General features: G+C 46.1%; 1 protein-coding gene and 1 pseudogene across 2 annotated transcripts in view; both read left to right on the top strand.

Annotated features, from left to right (window-relative positions):
• BLTP3A (bridge-like lipid transfer protein family member 3A) overlaps positions 1-27,296 on the top strand; it is a 108,520-nt gene that overhangs the window by 17,647 nt on the left and 63,577 nt on the right. The gene's annotated exons all lie outside the window — the stretch shown is intronic.
• On the top strand, positions 21,598-23,573 carry LOC148454236 (uncharacterized; annotated as a pseudogene).

Below are 27,296 nucleotides of genomic sequence, written 5' to 3' on the forward strand. Positions count from 1 at the left end.
AACCATTGGGACAACTTTCCCAATTAATAATTATGCACCTGGAGGGGTTTAACGACCATAATTTGGATTTTTGTAATTTTTCAGGTGAATTTCAATAAAAAACTCGATAAAGAATTAGATATTGTGGGCCAGGTGTGTGGAGATGTTCAATTGATGGGAGAGGGGTTTTTGACCTTGCAGGTAGTGTTTATTTCTGACTTTTTACAAACTTGTTTAAAAACACTGCAAAATCACTGTACAAGCATTTTCATTTGATGAAAGACACTTGCATCCTATAATTTTTCATTCATTATTAAAAACTGCAGAAAACAGCTTTTTGATAACTTTTAAGAACCTCCAGTACATAACTTATGGCCACTAACAGTCTTCTATACGGTTCTGCTATCTCAGTGGCCAATGTTGTTGGGTCCAGGTTAGCTTCCCCACTTGTTCATGCTCTTCTCCCAGTTTGCTTTTTGTAAAAAATGTATGCATCTTCGCCATAAGCAGTGATCGCGCTGAGCGGCAAAATATGTGGGTCCCAGGGATCCGCCACTTTAAAAAAAATGGGGTCCTACCTGACCTTTTCTGAGTTCCATCATAATTTATGCTTTAGAGCTCCCCATATGCCCCTCAGACCTTCCCACATGCCACCACACTTTCTCACATACCCCTAGAATGCCCATCTGATACCCCCAATAGCATCAGTTTTGTACACAGAGGTCAGACTGCAGTACCCATTGACAATAATGGGGACTGCAGTCTGCTGCGATAGTTAGCCTTCTGCAGGAGATTTCTGTGAAATCTTCTGCATTATGCAGAAACTGTAGTATTAGAGGGGGAAAGGAGCTGCAGACATGAGGAGGTGGAGGGGTAGGCAGGGACAAGAGAAGGGGCTGGGTGCCACTGGGTATTAGAGGGGTAGAGGAGCTGCAGACAGGATGAGGTGGAGCAGAGCTGGGGACGAGGAGTAAGTAGGGACAGGGTCTGGTTGCTGCCAAGTATTAGAGGTTGAGGGGAGGCACTCTACTTCCACATTCACAGCATGCGCCCGGCTGGCTATTGACTGAAACTGTCACTAACTGAATGTCGACAGGGGGGACGCGGCGGGGCCTTGCATCTGCATGTACTTCTAGCCGGACAGCTGTGGACCAGCTAGCGGTACATTTGCTACCCTTCCTCCCCCCATACCACACCAAACCCACCCGCAGTGCTACCTGCTTTAGGGTGCCGGGTGTTGTCTTCAAGCCTGGTGCCAGGCCGCGGTCTTCTTAACACCGGAGGAGGGGAGGCAGCCTGCAGTTTTCTCCACACCTCGGAAGAGAGGGAGCCCGCAGCCTTCTTCACACCAGGGAAGGGGGAGGTGGCCCGCAGTTTTCTCCACGCCGGGGCAGTCCACTCAGAGTCAGGCTGACTGCTGAGTGAGCTGCAGCATCTAGGGGTGTGTAAAGGCTGGCTCCACCTCCTTTTTGATGTCTCCCATACAGCTGGGCCATCATGTAACAAGGAGCCGGGGAGTGGCCGGCAGCGGAGCGCATCCTCGGGGACTCAGCCATTTTGGAAAAGTGAGTCCCCGGTCCTAATTAGTGGGTAAAATATATGCGCTATAGCACGTGTTTGCGATCACTGCACAAGTAGCGTGAATTGCCATTTTTAATTGGATTGTGCGTTTCTCAGGAGCACGCATTAGTGCAAAGTGTGTGAGTTTCATGAAACAAACTCTCATTTTCAAACTAGCACCTAATTGGATTGACTCCATAGTTTTTATTTTTTTATTTTTATTTAATTTGTTTTACAAATTTGAATAAAATGTGTAGAAATAATACACCCAGCATAACATTAAAACCTGCCTTATTTTGTATAGGTCCCCCTCTTGCTGAAAAAACCTTCTGAAGGTCACCCTCTGAAGGTGACCTGTGCTATCTGGTACCAAGACATTAGCATGAGATCCTTTTAAGTCCTGCAGTTTGCGAGGTTGGGCCTCCATGGCTTGGACTTGTTTTTCCAGCACATCCCACAGGTGCTCGATTGGATTGAGATCTGGGGAATTTGGAGGCCAAGACAACACCTTGAACTGTGTCATGTTCCTCAAACCTTTCCTGAACAATTTTCGCACTTTGATAATGCTCGTTATCCTGCTGAAAGAGACCACTGCCATCAGGGAATACAGTTGTCATGAAGGGTTGTACTTGGTCAACAACAATGTTTAGGTAGTTGGTACATGTCAAAGTAACATCCACCAGGACCCAGGGTTTCCCAGCAGAACATTGCCCAGAGCATCACGTTGCCTTCACCATCTTGCCATCTTGCCTTCTTCCCATAGTGCATTCTGGTGCCATCTCTTCCCCAGGTAAATGACACACACTCACCCGGCTGTCCACATGAAGTAAAAGGAAATGTAATTCATCAGACCAGGCCACCTTCTTCCATTGCTCCATGGTCTGGTGCTGATGCTCACATGCCCATTGTAGGCGCTTTCGCCGGTGGACAGGGGTCACCATGGACACTTTCAGCAGTTTCCGGCTATGCAGTCCCATATGCAGCAAGCTATGATACACTGTGTTCTGAAACCTTTCTTATATAGCCAACATTAACTTTTTCATCAATTTGTGCTACTGTAGCTCTTCCATGGGATCGGACTGGACAGGCTTACCTTTGCTCCCCATTCGCATCAATTAGCCTTCCATGACCCTTCTCCTATGAGAACTCCGACCTTTTAATGTGACTAGCATTAAAAGGTCAGAGTTATACAGAAGCCTTCACAGATCAGTGAGATCTGTGAAGGCTTCTGTGTTAAAAAAATAAAATAAAATACTGTAGCAAACAGTAAAAAAAAAATAATGTACATGGGGTTCCACCCCTAAAAGCAGGACCAGCTCTGTTGAAACTGTCCTGGTTCTTAAATATAGGGTTAAAAATGCGTAGGGTTCCCTTGTATTTTAAGAACCAGCATCAGGCTCTGTTGAGCTGGTCCTGGTTGAGAAATACGGTTGAAAAATGATGTAGGGTTCCCCTGTATTTTCATCAACCAGCACCAGGCTCAGTGAGCCTGGTGCTGGTTGTAAGCTGGAACCGCTCTGGTTACAAAAATACTATTCTCTGTAAACTGTAGAGACAGTTGTGCATAAAAACTCCTGGGATATCGGCAGGTTTTGAAATACTCAAACCACGCTATCTGGTACATACTTAGATCACATTTCTTTCCCATTCTGAACAACACTAAACCTGTTAACCATGTCTATATACTGTTATTCATTGAGTTGCTGCCCCATTGACATTAGATTTTTGCATTAACAAGCAGGTGTACCTAATATCAGTTGAGCTAAAATCCAACTTCTTAATCCTCCATACATCTTATTTGTTACTTCCGTCCTCCCCTGCAGGGCATCTCGGATTTGCCATTGTACAATATTGTACTCAATCTCTATATTATGCCCTTGTCTCTCATAGAAAACGTCCTCATTTTTTCACCATTGACTCTCCTCAGCAAATGTTCACTATCAATCAACAGTTATCTAACAGGAAGCAGTGCTAAATAGAAGGGTGAAAGTATTATCAGAATATTACATTTTATAACTTCAGTGTCACCTCATGTGTTATCTGCCACAGAAACCCAGCAAATTTATTCATATCTCACAACTGCAGATAATCTGGATGCTATGGGCATCTGATGAAGCTGCTGAGAGTGGTAATAGGCGGAGAAAAGCATTAAAATTGCTAAAATAATAAAGCTAACATTAGCGTTGCAGTGCTTACCGATGGTGAATAGATGCATAGCATCTATAGTGGTGTACTGTAGTGTGTGGTAGTGAATATAGGGCCTGATTCAATGAATAGAAAGTGTAATTAACTTTGCATCTTGGTAAAACCATGCTGCACTGCAGGTGGGGCAGATATAAAATGTATTTTATATGTATAGATGTTTCAGCGGGGCACCGCGACTTCCCTATTTTTAAAGGGCAGAAAGCACCAGCTGAAACAGCCTGCAGGCTCTGTCCCCTCCCACGAGCCGCAGTGTCCAGCGGGTGGGGAAAACGGCGGTGCAGCGGTCACCGCCGGGGGAATGGACGCAAGGCATCCATTCACAGGGGGCTGCCTGGCATGTCCGTAAGTGCCGGGCACGCCCCCAAGAGTGACGAAAGGGGATGTGTCCTAAAGACACGCCCCCTTTCATTGGCCCTTTTCTCTAGGTCCGGCGCCCATGCTCCTCTGACCCCTCAGCACAGTCTCATGGGAATTATTATTACCAATGGCATTGCCCCAATATCTGCCGGACCCCATTACTTGTCTGCAGCAGCTCACCTGGCCAGTCAAAACAGCCTTCATGACTGACCCGGCAAGCAGCTGCACTGCAGCATCAGATTGTGTATCTGCCACTGGGTCTCCGGAGTGCTGGAGATACTAAGAGGGCCACAGGAAATGGTAGATATCAAGGAGATTACGGAACAATGGTAAGCAATGTACTCTGCATATTGGATGATAATAATATTATTATCCCTTATTTAGAAGCACTTTCATATTTCATAGTGCTGGACATCGGGGGACCATGATACAAAAGAATTACATACAGTGACATGAAACTGCAAGGTACAGTAATAGCCGCCCTGTCCCAAATGAACTGACCATCCACGAGGTGTGGGTTCCAGTGAATAGATCTAAATTAAAAAGGTCGACAATGTCTAGATATACAACAGATGTTAGACAAGAACAAAGGTTCAACATGAATGACGGTCGTCAGGGCCGAAAACACGTGGGTTTTTGTTGTATTTTTTTTTTTGTTAGGGTTAAGCACTTACCGGAAGGTTAGGCACTAGGGGGGATGGTTAGGCACTTACCAGAGGGGGAGGGTTAGGCACTAGGAGGGACGATTAGGGCTAGGCACTTACCCCGACGGTTAGTGTTAGAAAACAAAAATCCATATGTCGACCTTTTGGCCCTGTCAACCTTTTGGCCCTGTCGGCCTATTGCTATCTAGACATTGTCTATCTATTTCTTGTCAATCTTCTCTACACCTTGTGATTTTGGTAGAAAACAATTGATATATAAGGTAGCAGAACAACAGTTGTAGCTGGTGGTGGGAACAGTATGTGTGTCCTTTGCTAAGATAAAAATGATGAAAGACAGTGGGAAAATGATAATGAATATATGAAAGATGTATTCGTTATGGCAGATCTGTTAAGACAGTCATTTACCAATTGTCTTAACTAAACCTCCTTCCTTTATTTGGCCTTTTGCTAGCTGTTAAACACATAGGCAAGACGTTGCTGGAAACAAGAAGGCCGCCATGATGACCAAAGGAGAAACATAGATGTCAACAGCATTTATACCGACCTATCTAGGGGCCTGATTCAGCAAGGATCGCATCTGCGATTACGCAATCGGCTGATTGTTGCGTTCTGCATATGCATCATAGTGGCTACGCAGACCCATCGCAGAATGAGTGACAGGAAGTACTGTTTGGGGCTGGTGACTGTGAGGTGGTTGGCGAAACGCAGTTGTGCCAGTGCGTTTGAACGCCGTTGCAGGGGCGTGCATAAATTATCCACTGTGATGCCATACGCAGCTTGTGTACTCACTGCGTGCAACGAGGTTAGCAAGTCCTGAGTAAGGTCAGACCTTGTCCAAGTGTGCGTGAGGCTGTGATTTCATTGGGCGTTTCTGGGTGGTAAGAGGCTGTTGATGCTGCGTCTTAATGCGCACAGCCGTGGAGTAGCACACAGCCGTTGGGCATCTCTGTCCGAAGTCCATCAGTGGTGACATTAGCATAAAGATGCAGCCACACTGAGGCAGAAGCCGCAGTTGCGGCTGCAATACTGTGCACATATGAATTGAGCCCTAAGAGAGAGGTTTGACATTCCCAACAATCCATTTTATATTTATTTGCAAATACACTCTTGTACAATGATCGTCCAGTATATCGTTTCGATGCTGATTGGAACAATATATTGTACACCAGGGCTCGACAAATTTTTGTAAAATCTAGGAGCCATCTTAAAAGTTTAGGAGCCAGACCATCGTCGATTACCAAAATATATGAAAGCTTGTATAGACCACCACACGTGCCCTTTCAGTGCCCCTCAACCTCCCCACATGCCATCAAATCACCACACATGCCTCTTTTATGGTCATCAGATTCTGCAACATGCCCACGCCAGCCCCTGTAAAATTGCCCCCAGTAGTAAGCCCCTTGTAAAATTGCCCCCAGTAGTAAGCCCCTTGTAAAATTGCCCCCAGTAGTAAGCCCCTTGTAAAAGTGCCCCCAGTAGTAAGCCCCTTGTAAAAGTGCCCCCAGTAGTAAGCCCCTTGTAAAAGTGCTCCCAGTAGTAAGCCCTTTGTAAATGTGCCCCCAGTAGTAAGCCCCTTGTAAATGTGCTCCCAGTAGTAAGCCCCCTGTGATAGTGACCCTAGTAGTAAGCCCCCTGTAATATTGCCCCTTGTAAGAGTGCCCCTAGTAGTAAGCCCCCTGTAATAGTGCCGGAACACACACACAAAAAAACCCCCAGAAGTCTTACCTTAAGCCCCGATCCTGTGTCCGCTGCCGTCCGCCGCTCTTCGGAACTAAGGGAGAGACGTCATGACGTCTCTCCCATAGTGCCCGTGGGTGGAGCCGGACGCCAGTGCTCAGGAGTGAGCTCCGGCTGCTGCTGCTGCGGGGAGTCGGGCATTCGCTGGTAAAATTTTACCAGCGGGCGCCCGGCAAATGGAGCCTCCCTGCGGCGGGGGGGGACGGGGACCCTTGCAAAACTCAGTCGCCAGGACTAGTATGTAAGCCCAATTAGTTGCACCCGGCCGTCTTTCATCATGCTGTCCTATCTGCTGTGCTGCACACCAGATGGGATGATGTGATGTACGATCTGGTGCACATGTAGTGTGTACGCACAACTGCACATTGTGTACAGAAGAAACGATTAACTGGATACAATTCCCCAACATGATACATCATGCAATCGTTCGGAAGATTGCATAGTGTGTACACTCTATATTGTTTTGGGATTAGTGAAATTGGACCGACTGTCACATCGTTTGTTACATCAAATAGTGTGTACTCAGGGCCTGATTCAGAGCTGCTCGTAAGCGGCCGCTCGTTTGCTCAGAGCGATGTTCGCGCATGCGTATGGGTCGTAATGCGCATGCGCCAACCAGTCAGTGCGGTCGGAAATCGTGTGCTCGCAAAATAGCGAATGCCTGCTAATTTGAGTGACAGGATGAGGCGTTTGTGGGTGGTAACAGGGGAAGGTGCTTGAAAACGGGGAGTGGAGATCCGAACGCAGGCGTGCCAAACGGTCAAAACGGGCGTTTTAAGGGTGTGCATAATTAACAAAGCAGCGTCATCGACCACGTCACTTGGTTGTCTTTTAGCCTGAACTGCTCGCATGATTGCGGTAGGAAAATGCTACCACAAGAATAGCGAGCAGTTCATACGCCTTTCGATGTACTCGATTAATCTAATAAATAGCGGAGATGAAGTATGATGCGAGCGGCCAGGGGGCGTCTTTACAAAATAGCGAGCGCATGTTTTGTTCGCTCGTTCAGACATAGAGGCGTCAACAGACCGCAAAGAGCGAGCGCTCTATTTAAATATCCGGCCCCTTTTTCAGAACGACCATCCACAAATAGTGTCCGGCTCTGAATCCGGCCCTCAGTTTTATCTGAATTTGGATTACTGCTAAATTTGCTGAAAAACTAATCAATTCTTATACAAACTGATATTCTGTCATGCTGGTCAAAAACAAGAGTAGCTTGGCAGAGACATTCCTAGTGGTCCAGAAACATTACTCAAATTTTTCAGATTAGGGGGGGGGGCGCCGGCCATGGTACCGGCCCGTCCTAGTTAGCCAGTGTAGTGCCGACCGCATCGAGTACAGTCAGCACTACACGTTTACACAGGATCGGCGCTAGGCTTCCCTGCCCCTTCCCTCCCCTGAGCGCTGACCCAATAGTGCCAGGCAGAGGGTGGGAGGCGGGCTCAAGCTGGTGAATTTTTACACACACATGCCACCACCAGCGTGGCGGCGATGTGTGTGTTTCAGCTGCCAATGAGAGTCAGACAGACTCCTGCAGTGGGTTATAGGAGAGATGTCATGATGTGTCTCCCATAATGCAGAGCGCGCCACCCCGGGAGGACTGACGCGCGGCGGCAGGAGCCGGAGCGTGGATTCAGGTAAGTATATATTTTTTTTATTTTTTTTTTAACGTGTGTGTCTACGCTATTTCGGAGAAGGGGGACCTCTACTGGGGGTACCACTACTGAAGGGACCTCTACTGGGGACTACTACAGGGGTCTTCTACTGGGGGCACCACTGCTCATGGCATTACTGGGGAGGACCTCTACTGGGTGGGACCTCTATTGGGGACTACTACTGTGGGCACTGCATCGGGAGGGGGGACCTTTACTGGTGACTACTACTGGGGGGGGGCTACTATAAGGGGCACTACACTGGGTGGGACCACTACTGGGGGCACTAAATAGGGAGGACCACTACAGGGGGCACTGGGTAGAGGGATCACTACTGGGGGCACTGCATGGGGGCACTACATAGGGAGTACCACTACTGGGGGCACTACATAGGGGGTACCACTACTGGGGGCACTACATAGGGGAGGACTACTACTGGGTGCACTATATAAAGGGCACTGCATAGGGGGTACCACTACTGGGTACACTGCATAAGGGGCTCTACATGGTGCACTGCATAAGGGAAACTAATGGGGGGTTGCATAAGGGGGACAACTAATGGGGGCATTGCATACTAGGGGTACTGTAAAAGGGGAACTAATGGGAAGCTGCAAAAGGGGGACCACTACTGGGGATACTGTATAAAGGGCAAAACTAGGGGCCTGCATAAGAGGGACCACAACTGGGGACATTGCATACTGGGGGTATTGTATAAGGGGCACTACTGGGGTTAAGGTGCATATGGAAAGGAATGTTCAGAGTGACGAGAAAGGGGTGTGTATCATGATTACACGCTCCATTTTTAAGTGACCACGCCCATTTTTTTGCCGAACGCGCACATGGGGGGGGGCTCCATTTTTAAATTTGCTCTGGGCTCCAAATACCCTGTATATATCACAAAATTAACATAAATTCCTGGCGAAGGGGGAATATGGAATGTGCCCAAAATGTTAGGGATAAGATCTAAACTTATACCTCACCTTATGAAATTGTGGAAAAATCCGAAAGTTACGGGTTAATGTTGTATTTCTGAACAACAACTTTGATATAACGTTACAGAAAGATTAGGGGGGAGATCAATTGGCTGCTGAAAATTGCTTAATTTGTGCATAACGGTGGGTTTCGTTCTGATCGAAATGAATAGTACACATGTGACCAAAATGAGTGAGTACAAATGAACACACTTTATTTACAAGTAACAAAGGAACAACATACAAAGTATACAGTATACTCAACTTTTGTCTATGGGCCTGATTCAGAGCCGTTCGCTATTTGCGCTCGCTCGTTCAAAAACAAGGGGTGGCTATTCAAATGATCAGTTCGCAAATTGCAGTCTGTTCCCACCTCTAAGTTTGAATGAGCGAGCAAAACATATGCTCGTTTATTTGTTAAAAACGCCCCCTGGCCGCACGCACCATACGTCATGTCCGCTATTTATTAGATTAATCGAGTACATCGACCAGCGTATGTACTGCTCGCTATTCTTGTGGTTGGTTTTTGCTACCACAATTTTGCGAGCAGTTCTGGCTAGAAAATAACCCAGTGACGTGGTCAATGATGCTGCTGTATTAATTATGCACACCCATAAAACGCCCGTTTTGACCTTTAAGCACGCCTGCGTTCGGATCTCCACTCCCCATTTTCAAGCACCTTCCCCTGTTACCACCCACATACGCCTCATTCTGTCACTCAAAATAGCAGGCATTCGCTATATTGCGAGCACATGAATTTCGGCCGCACTGACTGGTTCGCGCATGCGTATAACGATCCGTACGCATGCGCAGATGTGCGAACATCGCTCGGAACGAGCGTACTGCCGCTAGCGAGTGGCTCTGAATGAGGGCCTATGTATTCAGATGACACCGGTAATTCATCATCTCCAACATAAAATGTACTTCATCTTATCTTTCGGGGAGCCCTCGTTTCACAACGCCCAGATAGTTCAATTTACATTGCAGGCATCCTAACTGCAGCTTTAGAGATCCATGCACAAGCCAGGAGCCTTTTGTCTACCTCTGATTTATATACCCTAATCTGGGGTGGTGGCTATCCGGATATTAAGCCCATATTAATTACAAACTAGGTACTGTACCAAGCACTGCTTGGTCCAACATAGCATTGACCACACTTATCTCTCTTGCACATGCTCCGTAAGCAGTAAGATATACTCAGACAAAGAAATACAGTAATGACGTATCCTAGTGTCTAGATTTAGTGAACTCTATTTCAAAGCTCCTTTGTGTAGAGTCTGGACATCACTGTTAAGTACCCATAATACTTAGCCACATTCCTTTGTAAGATGTGTAGAGATGCTAACTACTGATAAGACCATGTAAGCTATGAATGGCTCATTATACATCTCTGATAGTAATGGCAGGTACAAACTAGGGCCCCTCGAAATTATGGCTTATTTAACCCCAAAAGGTTATATCTAACCATAGACTGCAACTATATGAATACAATATCTTTTCAAGGCTCAATGGGGCTTAGCAAGGGTACATGTGTGTGTTCAAACTTATATGCCTATGTAGAAATTAACTATTCAACACACTGGTTACGATTTGCTATTCCATTAGAAATCCGCATTAAGTTATTCAAGTGTGAATGGGAGTTAATATTGTGTTTGCAGTTCCATACTAGGTGAAGTGTATGGAAAAGTCTTTAGTGTAAAAATGTTGGACACCGCGCAGTACACGTGATGCACCCCTTTTCAATGCATAATGGCTTTAGAGGATTTTAAATTGTAATATATGGATAATAAAAAAAAAGTGTAATTTTTCATGTAATTTTTTACCTAAAAAGCAGAAAAATTGGTAAATAATGTGGGACATGTATGTTGGGTGGTGTATGGATGGGAAACAGATTTTTACATTTGCTAATGGGAGTTACAATGGTTTCTTTTGCCAACATACTTTACAAACTTTTATATCAAAACTTAGAAATCACTATAGAGACATTTTATTGTATCTTGAAATACTCTGGAAACTTTTATTTTCTGAATTACACTTACTGGCTATCATTTTTCATCATTTATAAAAATTCAAAAAAACATTTGACACAATTTAAATGCCTCCAATACTTTGCTTATAGCCACTGACAGCTTTTTACACTGTCATGCCATCTTATGCCACTGTTTTGGGGGTTCAGGATGATTTCACTACTCTTTTATGTACTTTACAGACGTCACACACTGCAGAATTAATTACGCGGATACTGGAGAATGCTTCATGAAAATATCCAGCAAAATGTGCGTAATGTAAACCAGTGAGCGCAGGGGACGGAACCGGCGGCTAATTGAATCTCTCCCTAAGAAACCCTATTTTGTTTCAGTCAACTGAAGACAGACCTACTGCCAACTAGCTTTAAACTATATTAAGAACCTAATACTACAATTGTGGACATCCCTCTCATCCCCTTTTAGGAGCAGTCAGTACAGAATTATTAGACTACCTTTATTGCAATATATAAAGAAAAGGGGCTTATTAAGTTTTTTGTTTAAAAAGGGAGATAGATACCTAAAGACAGAACCTAACTGAAAAAGTGCAAACTAATGTTCTGAAAGTATTTGCACAAACAAGATTTTTTTCTTAGCTAGACAGGAGAATTTGTTGTCTCTCCTCTCTCAAAAATATTACTACCAAGCCTTTGTAATGGTGCATACACACGGTCAGATTTTCTTTCAGATCTGAATAACTATTTTAAAAATCGTTCATATCTGAAAGAAAAATCTGACAAGTGGGCCTGCAACAATGAACGATGTGCGTGCCCGCATGTCAGATAATGTTATCTGACATCGCCTGTGTTTGCAGTCGGATATCGTTCATTTTCGGTAAATCGTCCAAGATATCGTTGATTTGACAAATCTGACGTGTGTATGCACCATAAGAGGGATACCTATGTGCCCTTCCCCTGACCCCTTCACTCATGTAGAGTGTATGTACAGTATGCTATATTTAACCTGAACTTTTTAAAGCAGGGGTGGGGAACCTTTTTTCTGCCAAGCGCAATTTGGATATTTATAACATCAGTCGTGGGCCATACCGGACGCTGTCTCAGCGAAACGACTGTGTTGACACAGTGTGTACCCAGCTTACAGGACACACACACAGGATGACAGGTGCCCCCCCCTAAATCCCCAACAGCCCAGCTGAGGTCTCAAGAGTCAAGCAGGGAGTAAGGGACCGTCTTAAAACTCCTTGCCACTATAGAAGTGTATGTTCAACAGTGTTTGAATACACATAAAGTGGCAAATATTTAGCAGACTGCAAAATCTCACTGCCATGCTGTGAGCAAGGGACAGACAGGGAGACACCTGACTGAGACTGACTCACTGAAGACTGCCTACCCCAGTGGCGCTCCAGGCTAGTAGTCTTTAATAGTTAATCAGCCTCCCTGCCTCTGGCACCCCTCCCTCCCCGTGTCGGCGGTCAGCTGATAGTGACTTCCAGCTAGTCCTGCGACAAGTTTAGCTAATCTCTAAACCTCGCTCTAGACCCTAACCTCCCGAAGCTTAACTCTATCCTTCCCCCCCCCTGCCTAACCCTAAATGTCACGATTTTGAGAATGTTGACATTTCAACAATAACTATCAAAATTATGATTGCCGACATTGTAAATGTTGACTTAATGACTGCAGCCCGCCAACTTCTACTATTTGTATAGAAGTTATTTTGCACCAGTAAACTACTAGTGATCTTTTTCTGTTTTGCTCTTCCAATGGAAGTGGGTGTAAGTGGAATGAGTTGGGGGTTGGGATGTATGCAGGAATTATTCTTTTCAGTTTAGCTGGCTGTATTTCCGTACACTGCTGCCTTTCTTTACATACTCGTGTTTAAAAACACGCCTTTGCAAATAGTGGGCAATGACCCATAGCATAGAAGCAGGATGGGGCTAGGAACATTTTCCACAAGTAGATGTTATGTGAAGTTAAAAAGAAAAAAACTGTCAAAGTATCTCTCTGGAAAAAGTCATTAGTTTGTATACAGCAGGAAACCCTCAGGGCTTGATTTACATTGCCTCCATTGCATTCACTTAATCCTATTAGTTTGGTGATATGATCAGTGATCGCTGCTTAGCGAAAAAAATTGCGTGTTCCAGGGACCCCTCACTTTATAAATTGGGATCCTACTCCACTGTATTTGGGTCCCATCACATATTATGGTGGTTAAGGGCAAGCAGCAGTTGGGGTAAACCTGGGGGTAAAGGCAGGGAGAAGTTGGGTTAGAGCTGGAGCCAGAGGGCAGTAAAGGGCAGGCAGAACTGGTATAGGGAGGGGTAAGTGCTGATAGCAGTTGTGACAGTGCTGGGGCCAAGGAAGAGGTTAGGGGCAGGCAGTACTAAGGGTAGGGAGGGGGTTAGGGTAGATAGCTGGGGCAGTAATGGGGGCAAGGTGAGGGTTAGGAACAGGCAGTGCAGGGGTAAGGTGGGTGGTACACACAGTTAACAGTCAGGGTAAATGGGAAATACATACAGCTACACAGTCGAGGGCTAGGGAAGGAATGCACACAGTTACACAGTCAGGGAGGATAAACACTTTTACACAGTCAGGATTAGGGGGGCTGCACACAGTTATACTGGGTACACACTGGCAGACACATTGGCCGATCAATTGATAGGTCAATATATTGGGTGCCCATCGGCTTGTGTGTACTAGCGATTTGTACCCCCCCGTACGCTTGCAGCAGGAAGGGGCGACACGCCTCCAGGCCAGCGGGACCCGCGGCCAGATGACAGATGATGGTTGATCAGTGTGTATGAACAACCATCATCTGCAGATCACTCGATCTGCACATATATATCTGTCAAGTGTGTACCCTGCTTTACATAGTTAGGATTAGGGAGGGCTGCACCCAGTTACATAGTCAGGATTAGGGAGGGCTGCACCCAGCTACACAGGGTTAGGGGGGCTGCACCCAGCTACACAATCAGGGTTGGGGGGGGCTAATGCGCACAGTTACAAAGTCAGTGTTAGGGAGGTCGCCACAGTTACACAGTCAGGGAGGTTTAGGGGGGATGGAGATGGTCACACAGTCAGGATTGGGGGGGGGCTGCACACATTCAGAGTTAGGGGGGCTGCACCCAGTTACAGTCAGGGTTGAGGGGGGTGCACAGTTACAAAGTCAGTATTAGGGGGTGAGGGTAGCCACAATTACACAGTCAGGGAGGGTTAGAGGGGATGCACATGGTCACACAGTATGAGTTAGGGTGGACACTGCACAGTGATGACTGTAGGCTGTAAGTGACTGACCTGATTGAGTTCAGGGTCTCCTCTCTGTCACCAGCCATCAGAGCAGCACATCATCTGTACATGCTGAGAGTCCTCCCAGCAGCTCCGGACCTGAATCCTCCTGACCGCTGTCCCTGTCTCACAGGTGGATGCAAAGTCCATCCATATTCTGGGCATGGAAGGAGGGGGGTGGTGTCAGGCGGCAATTAAATCAGATGCTGCTGGCAGTGATTGGTTAAGGAGACGCTGCTGGCAGCTTTGGGTTGAGGATAATCCATTGGCGGTGATTGGTGTAGAAGATGCCACCGGCGGTGATTTGGCTGGTGCAGTGCGAATCCGCCGGCGGTGATTGGTGGAGAAAACTAAAGAAGGCAGAGAAGCCTCTGATCACGTCAGAGGCCAGCGTTTCTAGTATTAGCATTAAGTGCGCGGGTGACGTAATGACGTCAACCGCGATGTGAGGAGCCTGCTGAATCTAGTTAGACCCGGCAGGAAGCAGCAGCGACGGCGGGACTCGGCAGCCCTGACTGCTTGGAGTAGTGCCAGCATGAAGACAGGTAAGTTTCTCACGGGTGTGGGGGCGGGGAGGGGGAACTAGTACTGGGGCACTACTTTAGGGGGTACGACTACATTGAGCATTGCAGAAGGAGCATTGCATAATGGGCACAGCTACAGGGGGCATTGCATAAGGGCCAAAACTACAAGGGAGATTGCATAAGGGCCACAACTACCGGGGGCATTGCATAAGGGGCACAACTACCGGGGGCATTGCATAAGGGGCACAACTACTGGGGGCATTGCATAAGAGGCACAACTACAGGGGGGCACTGCATAAGGGGCACAGCTACAGTGGGCACTGCATATGGGGCACTACTGCCTGAGAGCCAGTGGGGGGTTGGGCAGCCTAAGAGCTTGGGGGATGATGCCTGCTTTCATGCTTATGGGGGTAGAGTAGGGCTGTTGAGAACTCTGGGGGGGTTTGGGGTGCCTGGAGTGACACATGAGGCATGAGGCTACAATGGCATGGTGGGGTTACAATTACATGGGCTGGAATGGCAAGGGAGGGGGCTGGAGTGTGAATCTTGCTTTTTCAATGTATTTTATGTGGTTCTGCATTTCAAAATGTGTTTTATGTGGATGTGGTTTTTAAAACAAAACATAATTTATGTGGCTCTGGCTTTTTCAATGTATTTTATGTGGATTTTGTTTTTTAAAACTTATTTTATGTGGTTCTAGATTTGAATGTGTTTTATGTGGATGTGGTTTTTAAAATGTATTTTATGTGGATCTGGCTTGTTTCTGTGTATTTCATGTGAACGTGGCTTTTTCAATGTTTTATTGCTCTGGCTTTTCTTTCACTTAAACAGTGAAAAATTTATATTGGGAAGATTATGTAAATTGTGTATTTTCAATGTGCTGGGCTCGCCCCCAGCATGACTAAAAACGGGGGTGTGACACAAGGTCATGCTCCTGCAAATGTCATACCAAAGGCGTGTGCACAAAAATGGGACATGGCCTTGTGACAGCTAGGCCACTCCCAATTTGTGCATGCACCTTCGGCTCTTTAACTTGACTACAGATATTTTTTGGCTCTTTGCCTCTGACTGGTTGGTCACCCCTGCTCTGGAACATCAGTGTAAAGTAATGAACCAGTAAATTGTACTTGCAAAATAACAAAACTATTTAAGATAGATAAGATATATTCCCAATATGTGGATTATTCTGGTGGAATAATACACAGAGGTAACACAAACATTGTTTCCTTCTGTATTTGTGAATATAATTGTATCTAAACCTAGTTCATTAAAATGTCATCACATAAACCATTATGAAAAGAGAAAGTGCTGTATGAATTAACTTGCTCGTACAGAAGGACTACATTCCTGGGCTTGTAATTGCATTCAGTGCTGACTGTACACAAGACTGGGTTATGCAAAAACAGAACAATTAGACATGATGTAAGTGTCTTACCAATGCTTAGAAACATTTCAAAATAAAAACAAAACCAGTAGATAAGCAGTGAAAGACCTGTTTTGATAGAAGAGTGAGAGAACTATGTGATAGCTGTCGACCTAGATGGATGCAGTGGGCCAACCATGGAAGCCTATTTAAAGTGTGTCAAGCTGCCTGGACATCCTGAGAGAGGGCGAAGAAGAGCCATACCTTGGTTTATTTCTCTGTGCACTCCTTATAACTATCTTGTAGTCCTAGAGGAATTTACAAGACCTGTCCAAGTATTATGGACGAGGCAGTTACAGAAAGATATTAACGTTAAGAACGTTTGTAGAAATTATGTAGATATCTGTTTGGAGTTACAGCTAGAACGAAATCCTTGTAATGAGGTAATGGGGGCCCTCATTCCATCTTGCAGTTCCATATCATCATGTGGAAAAGCTGCTGGAAAATATGAAACATTTTGGTCAGTTGAGAGCATGGTATTTATTTTGCCTGATATTGAACAGGCTAAAATGCACTACATAATATCTGACAGTCATTATGGGGAAACCAACATCTGTGGTTCTGAGATTTTCTTTTTGGAGAGCTTTATGGTGCATACACACTGTCCAACTTTGCAGGACGATATGAACGATATCGTTGACTTTTTTGCATTGAACGACCACCAATGCACGTGGCCGTATGGATGATAACAATATCTGAGGTCAACCGTACATGCAGGCCAACTTGGTCGATATCGATGATAATATCGTTCATATCTTTCACATTGAACGATATGAACGATCAACAATATTCGATATCGACCAAGTTAGCCACTCCCTTGGCTCCATTTTCTGAAGCACGCGACCGCTGGAAGAAGCACACAGCGCAGCTCTGCACCTGCTTACAAGTAATTCAAAGGTAATTTTTTCAAGAGCCACCGCTGGCTACCAATGAATATGGGACGCTGCATAATGGGGGGCTCTGCATAGGCAACACTGCATAGTGGGGGGCTCTGCATAATAGAGGGGCTCTGCATAATAGAGGGGCTCTGCATAGGGGGCACAGCATATAAGGGGCTCTGCATACCAGGGGTGCTCTGCATAAAAGGGTGCACAGCATAAGGGGGCTTTGCATATAAGGGGGAACTGCATAGTTGGAGGTCCTAATTTAACAGACTCAGTATAATAGTAAGCTCAAAAGAACTGTTTTTTAAAAAAATATATAATGTGTGTTTTAAAATGTTTATTATTTCAGACATGGCTGGTAACCGCTAATTCTGGACTTAAATTTGGGGACTCCAGGGGGGACTTAGGGTTAGGCAACACCCCCCTGGGAGGGTTAGGCTAGGGGAAGGGGGGGTTAGGGTTAGGCACCCCTGGGGGAAGGTTAGGGTTAGGCACTAGGGTGGGAGGTTAGGGTTAGGCCTCCCTAAGGGAGGGTTAGGGTTAAGGGGGGAGAGAGTGGAAGGTTAGGGGGCTTACTCATTTCTGTCTGGATCTTCTACTGCCAGCCTTGCGGCGTCAGTATTTTATCCACCGGGCTTAAGTCTGGCGGTATGACAAACCGATTCCTTTACCAATGTAATGATATTAATAATGTAAAAAAAATTTTTTGACCTATTTCGTAATGTATTTTATTTGATAATTCACATTTGTTTCTCTCCTAGTTCCTTCTCACGGAAGTGGATCCTGACGCTCCGGCCAGTGAGCTGATGGAACTTGAGGACACGATTGTTGAGGTGCCACCACCTGCAGAACCTGCCGCCAAGAAGCGCAGGTCGACAGGCAAGGCGTCCACCCTCAAGTTTTGGACTGGGTCGGGGAGAAACATTTTAAAAATATGCCGAGGAGGTGCTACAGACTAACACGGATGATTTCAGTACTTTTGGACTCGACATCGGTAATGGATTGAAGAAAATGAAGCCCCATACCCAGCTGTATTGCGTAAGGGTCATGTATGAGGTGTTGCGTCGTGGTATGGTCGATTAAACCACGACGCTAACACCATACAAACCCAATCAGCTAGCTCCAACGGAATTGAGTTGTTCTCATCCCCCACCACCGTATTCCCAAAATCCTCCTCACCAGTATTATCCCCAATATGCGTCGGGAACTCCTGCGCCACCAATCAACCTCCCTGGGCCATCCTCAAGTGGCGTGCACTCTGCTTGGCGGAGTGCACAGTTAACTCTTGCCGATGTAGAGTTTTTTTTCATATGTAATTTTTTTACATATTGTTTTTTTAGCATGTTTTAGAAATTGTTCTGCCTGATTTCTCCTGCTCTTTCTTTAGGATGATATTGAGTAGTTCATCCTACCATAAACTTTGAGTTTCTCCACCTCAATCGCCCCTGTTGCTGGATGTTTGGCATTCGTATATTTCTTTGTGATTTCCACGGACACTGTTCGGAAGTTTATGTATCTTCTACTTTACCCAGTTATGGCTGCATTTTTCTTTGGGTGATTGCTATACATCCACCAAAAGTTGATGTGTCTGGTTGTCCTGATCTAAGTACTCTTTATTGTGAAGGAACTCATTGGCTTGGTTAAAATGTGGAGATCCTGTCCAGAATTCACCAGTTTTCATATAAATAATTTATATAAAAAAAAAAAATCAAAATAAAAAATGGTTGTCTGTTTTTTCAGCGTATATTTCCACATACCTTTAAGGCATTCGGTATGATTCACCGCCGGCCGCATGAAGGAGGAAATCCTGATCGTCCCTAAGGTAAGTATAAACTAATCTAATTCTACCCCCTAACTCTCCTTTCTCCTTCATCCACTAGGGGACACTGGAGTCTCAATAAAATGGGTATAGGAGTGGGTTAAACGGGAGCTGGCACCTTAAAAAAAAAAAAACGAACAGTAGCTAGCTCCTCCCCCTCTATACCCCCCCAAGCCAGTCTAAAAAAGTGTGCCCTGGGAGCTGGACGTTGGTCTCCCGTTTGGAGTAATTTCTTTCATTAAAATAAGCCCTAATCAGCAGGAGGATGGACAGGCAGCCCACTGCCCCCTGCCTGTCTACACCGATGGATACTGCCAGGGGAGACCTCACTGCTACTGCACAAAAGTTTGTTTGCAGTGCTCGTTGCGGGTTCCCACAGCACATGCCCGCCACCGGCAGCATAGGCAGGGTCAAGGTTAGTGTCACCTGGCTCCCTGGTTAGCAGAGGAGCCAGGACATTATAATAGGCGGGCATTTCATAGTTGGCGCCATAGCGGGGGGCGGAGCCAAGATTTTTTTCTTCTGCTTCCGCCTCCCATCATCAGCCTCAGTGCTTCTAAACGCTGAGGGGCCATTTTGGAGCAATACCAAAGTGAAGGAGCAGGCTGTGTCTGGAGTCAAGCTAGTACTCAGTTATCAGCCCTTGCTATTATTGTTGCAGCGTTATTCAACTAGCGCTGTAAAGTGCATTGCTTATCCCCCTCTGTGCCCCTTCTCAGTCAGTCATAGGTGTGATTGAAATTACTACTGTCGTTTTTTTCTGTCTCTGTGTGTGTGGTAACAGTAATGTCTACCAAGGGGTCTAAGGCAGCCCAGAGGGCCTTTTCCTGCAAGACTTGTGGGGAAAAATTCACACAGGGACAGCCTAATGCTTCCTTACTGTGTGATAATTGCATGTCTCAGCCTCAGGACTCTGTTAATGTGAGCTAGCCTTTGTGGTCGGATCAGTTAACATCAGTTATATCCAACCTATCATCTGAGTTGGAAGCAGCTCGCAGAGACAGGGAGAGGCTGAATCAGACAGCAGCTGAACCAGATTGGGCCCGATCTCTAGCAAGATCGGTAGAGGGTCTTACAAAAGCAATGTCCCAGGCTCCCTCTGCATCTACTCAGGTCCTTAGTAAAAGGTTGATTCATAATCCCCTACATTGGGATGAATCAGACGAAGAGGATGTTCAGGAACAAGAGGAGGGGGAAGTGCAGGAGGAAGAGGTTCAGATTACTGAGGAATTTGAACCTGCATCACAAGGAGTAGAGGCCTTGATTACAGCAGTACGACAGGTGTTACATGTGGAGGAGGTAGAGGTAACTGCAAAACCGTCTATTTTTGGTAAAAGGGTTAAGCAGTCCGTTACCTTTCCAGCATCGGAGGAGCTGGATGATATTCTCTCTATTGCATGGAAACACCCAGATAACAGATTTCAAATGAACAAAAAGTATCTCTCTTATTACCCCTTTCCGCAGGACAGTAGGAGATTGTGTGAAACTCCTCCTGCGGTAGACCCATCAGTAGCCCGTCTTTCTAATAGACTGACTTCCAGTGCCGGGTGCGGTTGCTTTAAAAGAGACCTCGGACAGGAAGCTGGAGCAGACATTAAAATTCCTATACACTGTAGCAGGGGTTTTGATGCGTCCGGCTCAAGTCTGCTGTTGGGTGATCAAAGCCATTGAGAATTGGGCTTTACAGCTAGCGGAAGGGATTAGGTCCGGTGCACAACCCAATGACCTCATTCAGTTAGCTGAGCAGATTTCAGAATCAGCTGCATTCTTGTGGGAAGCTTCAAAGGACATTTGCAGTCTGTCCTCCATATCTTTAACATTGGCGGTGTCAGCTAGAAGGGCTCTGTGGTTGCGTCAGTGGCAAGCAGACGCAGAGTCTAAGAGAGCAGTAGAGGCTCTTCCTTTTACGGGGGAGGTTCTTTTCGGCTCAGAATTAGATAAGTGGATCTCACAAGCTACAGGTGGAAAGTCCACGTATTTATCATCTGCTACCCCTCCTCCTACCAAAAGACCCTCTGCAGGTCCGTCCTTTCGGTCCTTTCGTGCCCCTGGGAGATTTAGAGGGCGTGCCAGAGGAGGCCCAGCTTTCTCCATGGGTACCAGAGGCCGGGGTAGGGCATTGTCTTCAGCTGCCTCCAGCTCACTGCAGGATAAAGCAGCTGCAAAGCCTACCGCATGACGTTCTCCCTTCTCATTTGGGGGACCCCAGAGTAGGGGCTCGGCTCCTACGTTTCAAGGACATTTGGAACCAGTCTTGTCAGGACGCCTGGGTTCGGGATGTCATTGTTCAGGGACTAAAGCTGGATTTCAGAATACAGCCTCCCTCTCATTTTTCAAGACATTTTTCAAGACCTCAGGATACGGAAAAACGTGTAGCTATCCAGAAGGCAATAAAAAAACTGTTATTGTCTCAGGTAATAGTGAAAGTTCCATCCCACCAGAAATGTCAAGGGTTTTATTCCAGTTTGTTCGTTGTGCCCAAGCCGGACAGCTCCATGAGGCCCATCCTCAATCTCAAGGAATTAAACCCTTATCTGCGAGTCTTCAGATTCAAAATGGAATCTCTCCAATCCGTGATTGCGAGTCTCGAGAAAGACGAGTTAGTGTCCCTCGACATAAAGGATGCTTATCTCCATATACCGATATGGCCCCCTCATCAGGTTTTTCTTCGTTTTGCAATACTAGACTCGCATTTTCAATTTCAGGCCCTGCCTTTCGGTCTTTCGTCAGCACCAAGGGTGTTTACAAAGATTATGGCAGAAATGATGGCCCTGCTGCATCGTCAGGGTATTGTCATTGCTCCGTATTTGGACGATCTCTTGATAAAGGCCTCGTCACGGGATCGCCTGTTAAAGGACATTCATCTAACGCAGAGTGTTCTCTTACAACACGGATGGATCCTAAATTTCAAAAAATCCTCCCTGATCCCCACACAACGCCTGCTCTTTCTAGGAATGATACTAGACACAAGGGAGCAAAAAGTATTTTTGCCCCAGAACAAGGTTGCCCCCATTCAGCACCTGGTGCGCATGGTTTTACAGCATCGCTGGGTGTCTGTACATCTCTGTATCCGTCTTCTCGGGAAAATGGTAGCAGCCTTCGAGGCGATACAATACGCAAGATTTCACGCCCGAACCTTTCAGTTAGATCTTCTATCCCAGTGGTCAGGGTCACACCTGTTTCTACATCAGAGGGTCCTTTTGGCGTCTCAAACACGAACATCCCTCATATGGTTGCTGAATCCCTCCCACCTGTTGGCGGGAAGAAGATTTGCGATGTGGGATTGGATACTCCTCACCACGGACGCAAGCCTGAGAGGGTGGGGAGCAGTGACCCAGGGAAAACATTTTCAGGGGCTCTGGACTCAACGGGAAGCAAGACTATCCATAAATGTGCTGGAGTTGAGAGCAGTGTTTTATGCCCTTCAGAAGGCGCAGCCCATATTGAGGGGTCAGGCGATCCGTGGTCAGTCAGACAATGCCACGACGGTGGCATATATAAACAAACACGGCGGCACAAAAAGCAGAGCTGCTATGAGGGAGGTAAACAGGATTTTGATATGGGCAGAGGAATTCGCAGTAGCAATTTCTGCAATATTCATACCGGGTGTAGAGAACTGGGAGGCCGACTACCTCAGTCGGCAGAACATCCATCCGGGGGAATGGTCACTGAATCCTCAGGTGTTCCATCAACTGACTCTGAGGTGGGGCTGTCCGCAAGCCGATCTCATGGCGTCAAGAGTAAATCACCAGTTACCAGTCTTCTACTCTAGGACAAGGGATCCTCATGCTGCGGCGGTGGACGCACTGTCAGCTCCGTGGCCCTTCAATTATATCTACGTCTTCCCTCTGTTTCCTCTCATTCCACGCTTGCTCCAGAGACTCAAGCGAGAAAGAGTCAAGGTACTACTATTAGCACCAGATTGGCCCAGGCGGGCGTGGTACTCGCAAATACAAAATCTGTTAATAGACGAACCTTGGCCCCTACCCCTTCAGGAGGATCTTCTGCTGCAGGGGCCGTTCGTTTATCAGAACTTACGGCGGCTTCGTTTAACGGCTTGGCTACTGAAAGGGCCGTCCTCAGAAGCAAGGGGATCCCGTCCAGCGTGATTCCCACTATGCTGCGGGCCAGGAAGGATGTCACCTCTCAGCATTACTATCGTATATGGAAGGCTTATGTTGTTTGGTGCGAGAGGCGTAATTACCCTCCAGCAGTTTTTAGGACATCACGTCTCCTCCTTTTTCTTCAGGCCGGTCTGACAGCGGGCCTTCGTTTAGGTTCCTTAAAGGTACAAATATCTGCATTGTCAATTTTCTTTCAGAGGAAATTGACCTTGCTTCCAGATGTTCAGACCTTTTTACAAGGAGTCATCAGAAATCAACCTCCTTTCATACTGCCCACTGCACCTTGGGATTTGGATTTAGTTTTAACCTTCCTTCAGTCTGAAACCTTTGAGCCTTTACACAGGGTAGAAATGAAGTATTTAACCTGGAAGGTGGTTCTGCTGTTGGCGCTCGCCTCAGCAAGGTGAGTGTCGGAGCTCAGTGCCTTATCCTGTCGTCCCCCCTTCCTCATTTTTCATGAGGATAGGGCGGAGTTACGAACGCAGAAATCCTTTCTTCCCAAGATAGTGACTGCTTTTCATATAAATCAGCCGATAGTGGTCCCGGTTTTTAAAGACGATTCTCCAAATTCAAGGTTATTGGATGTAGTCAGGCTCTTAAGATTTACGTGGACCAGACAGCTTCCCTCCGTAAATCTGACGCTTTATTTATTAGGTTTGATTTGGCCCGTCCAGGTTGGCCGGCATCCAAACAAACCATTTCAAGATGGATTCGCCTGGCTATCAGACAGGCTTATGTGGTGGCTTCCAGACAACCACCTAGTACCATTACCGTTCATTCAACGCGCTCGGTAGGCCCTTCATGGGCGGCTGCTCGGGGGGTTTCATTAAACCAACTTTGCAGAGCAGCTACTTGGTCAGGAAAGCATACTTTCCTTAAGTTTTATCGATTTGATACCTTTGCGGCCTCCGCTTCTGAGTTTGGCCGTGCAGTCCTGCAGGCTTCTCAGCGCTCTCCCACCCGGGAAGTAAGCTCTGGGACGTCCCCATTGTATTGAGACTCCAGTGTCCCCTAGTGGATGAAGGAGAAAATAGGATTTTGGTACTTACCGATAAATCCCTTTCTCCGATTCCACAGGGGACACTGGACGCCCTCCCTGCGCTGTTCTTTTCTGATGCTACAGTTGCATTAGGTCGTTTGATTGGTCTGTTACCGTTTTTCTTTCTGTGTATGATGTGTTAGTACATGGATGTAGTTATTGTAGCTTTTCTGTCTCCTTCTCCTTACTTCCAGCTCTCCTCGGGCACAGTTATTTTAGAGTGGCTTGGGGGGGGTATAGAGGGGGAGGAGCTGGCTACTGTTAGTTTTTTTTTTTTTAAGGTGCCAGCTCCCGGTTAACCCACTCCTATACCCATTGTATTGAGACTCCAGCGTCCCCTGTGGAATCGGAGAAAGGGATTTATCGGTAAGTACCAAAATCCTATTTTAGGGTTCCTAACCCTAACCCCCCCTTTCCCGCCGCCTAAACCTAAGTCCCCCGGGGGGGGGGTGCCTAACCATAACCTCCCCCCCCCCGGGGGTGCCTAACCCTAAGTCCCCCCCCGGCAGCCCCTAACCTAACCCTCCCCCCCCCTGCGCGGCTGTCCGCACCTGGCATCACTTCGATCGGGATGCCAGGCGCTGGTCTCCCGGCGTCGGTAAAATGACAGGCGTCTAGATTTAGATGCTTGACATTTAACCCTCGCCGGGACTAAGTAGTTGGGAAGCCGGTTGTCTTAACGGCTTCCTGAACGTATACCTCTTTAAGATAATATTTAATTAAAATGTTTATATTTGATATGATCCTCTTTTTGACCAAAAGAGGTAAGACCAGGGCACATGTATCCACTTGCCGATATTAATGAGCGATTGAACCATAACGACATCGTTATCGTTCAGTCGCTCAGTAATTGTGCATAATTCGGGCAGTTTAATGTCGGAAATTACCAGCGATGTACGCTCCCACTGGTTGTTTCCGACATGAGTCATTGCCAGAACATGCCGGTCAATCTGCCGATAATGACAGATTGGCCATGTTCGGGGATAAGTTAGAAGGTGCCTTCACTGACGACCTATTGTTCAGTGTAGGCACTAAAAGGGCTGAGGACCAACTGTATGATTACAATGCTGTAATTGTACTGTCGTTCCACTATCTAGTAGTGGAAACACACCGGGGTATATGGGTTATGAAAGTATGCGTCTATATCACAAAACCTAGGTGGAGATTAGGGTAAAACACCACCCCAGGAATGGGTATTTGCACAACACTGAAGGAGGGTTGTTGTGTGGTAGGAAGAGGGGAGGTTTTGGGTACCTACCACCTGAAGTCAGGCTCTGCATTGTTCAGGCTTCTCCTGTATCACTATGTTGTCCACCTAGAGGCATTACAAACCTAAAAGCATTGTTAAATAACCTATACATTAATGAAGAGAAACTTAAGAAAATGTAACCATTTATAGGCAAATTTTAAACATTGAATTTATAATCTAATGTGCATTAATCTCTTCAATGGATATACATTCTTAAGTTTTTGTATTCAGTTAAATCAAAATACCTATAGACGGTTATGAAAGCAAAAAAAAAAATGTTATAATTTGGTTAAACAAAGAAGTTATTTAGTATTTTTAAACAGAACTGTTTAGCAAGTAATTTATTTTTACAAAAAGGCAATACGGTCTGCCTGCCAGGAAACGGTACCTTAACCATTGAAATATGCCAGATACCACTCCCCTGACTTCCTCTGCTTGGCCAGGATGTGGAACTGGCGGACGATTCACAGAGGGACAGTTTTGATCCACAGGTTCAGGAAAGCTCACAGATGGCAAACTCAATTGCCTTTGGCTGTTCCTCCACAATAAATTTTGCAGAACACACGAGGCAAGCACGACCCAATTAATTTTATCAATCCTCAAGTTTATTGCAGTAAGAAAGACCCTAAATCGTTTGCTGAGGATCCTAAATGCATTTTCAACTGTCAGTCGTGCTCTGGACAGCCTGTAATTGAATATATGCCTTTTGGTCGTCAATGTCCTTTGGGCATAAGGCTTTAAGACATGGTGATGTAAAGCAAATGCCTCATCCGCTACAAAGACATAACTCGACCCATGAGTACATTGATCTGCTGGTGGGAGATTTAGGGTCTTGTTTACCATCCGTTCGCAAAAAACTGTTTTTAAAAGATCCACCATCAGAGGCCCATCCATTCTTCCCAACATCCACAAATAAAAATTCATAATTGACCATAACTATTGCCTTAAGGACTATACTAACATAGTCCTTGTAATTGTAGTACAACAAGCGACTGTTGCTGTGTTGGGTAATCCTCACATGCATGCCGTCAATGGCACCACCACAGTTAGGAAAGTTCCATTTCCTTTCAAATTCACTAGCGATGGTCTGCCAATCCTCGACAGTAGAAGGAAACTGAAAATAGAAAAATAAAGTTATAATAAATGGATTACACGCTAGAATTTTTATTATATCCTTACATTGTGGTGTTGGGCGGTAAATGGCAGGGGAGCTATGTACCCCTGTCATTATGGCCGCTACTATGTACAAGATAGCAAAGTCGGTGGCCAAGTGCTATGTATGAACATTCAGTTCACCTTGTGATCTTTGCTAAATTTCACACATGCTCAGTGGAGATGGCAGGGAAAGACACACTGCGCATCAGCACTAGGCTGATGCGCTGTGATCTCTAGCAGGGATTGCCGGAAGTGGAGAGTTATCACTCCCCTGCTCCAGCAGAAGACCTGTTAATACATCTCATCCTTACTGTTTCCTACTTTGCCTCGGTAATGAGAAAAAGCAGGAAGCGTTACAGCTGCACCATAAGTGACGCTATAGTACATCGCCCCCATAATACTTTAATATCCATATGACATCATTTGAAAATTTTACTATTATTTATCTAGCCTCATATACGGCTAGGGTGCACAGGTACAAGGGAGATGTATTATAGCGGCACTTAACGTGCCACTCTAACGCTTCCTGCTTCGCTTCTTTACCAAGGGTAAGCAGGAAGCACTAAGATGAGATGTATTAACATCTCATCTGCCGGAACGGGGGAGCGATAACTCTCCCCGCTAGAGACCACAGTGCATCAGCCTAGTGCTGATGCTCTGTGTCTCAGTCCCGGCCAGCTCCACTGA

The sequence above is a fragment of the Taudactylus pleione genome, unplaced genomic scaffold (genome assembly GCF_031769625.1).
Source record: "Taudactylus pleione unplaced genomic scaffold, aTauple2 ptg001021l, whole genome shotgun sequence".
In the NCBI taxonomy this organism is placed as follows: Eukaryota; Metazoa; Chordata; class Amphibia; order Anura; family Myobatrachidae; genus Taudactylus; species Taudactylus pleione.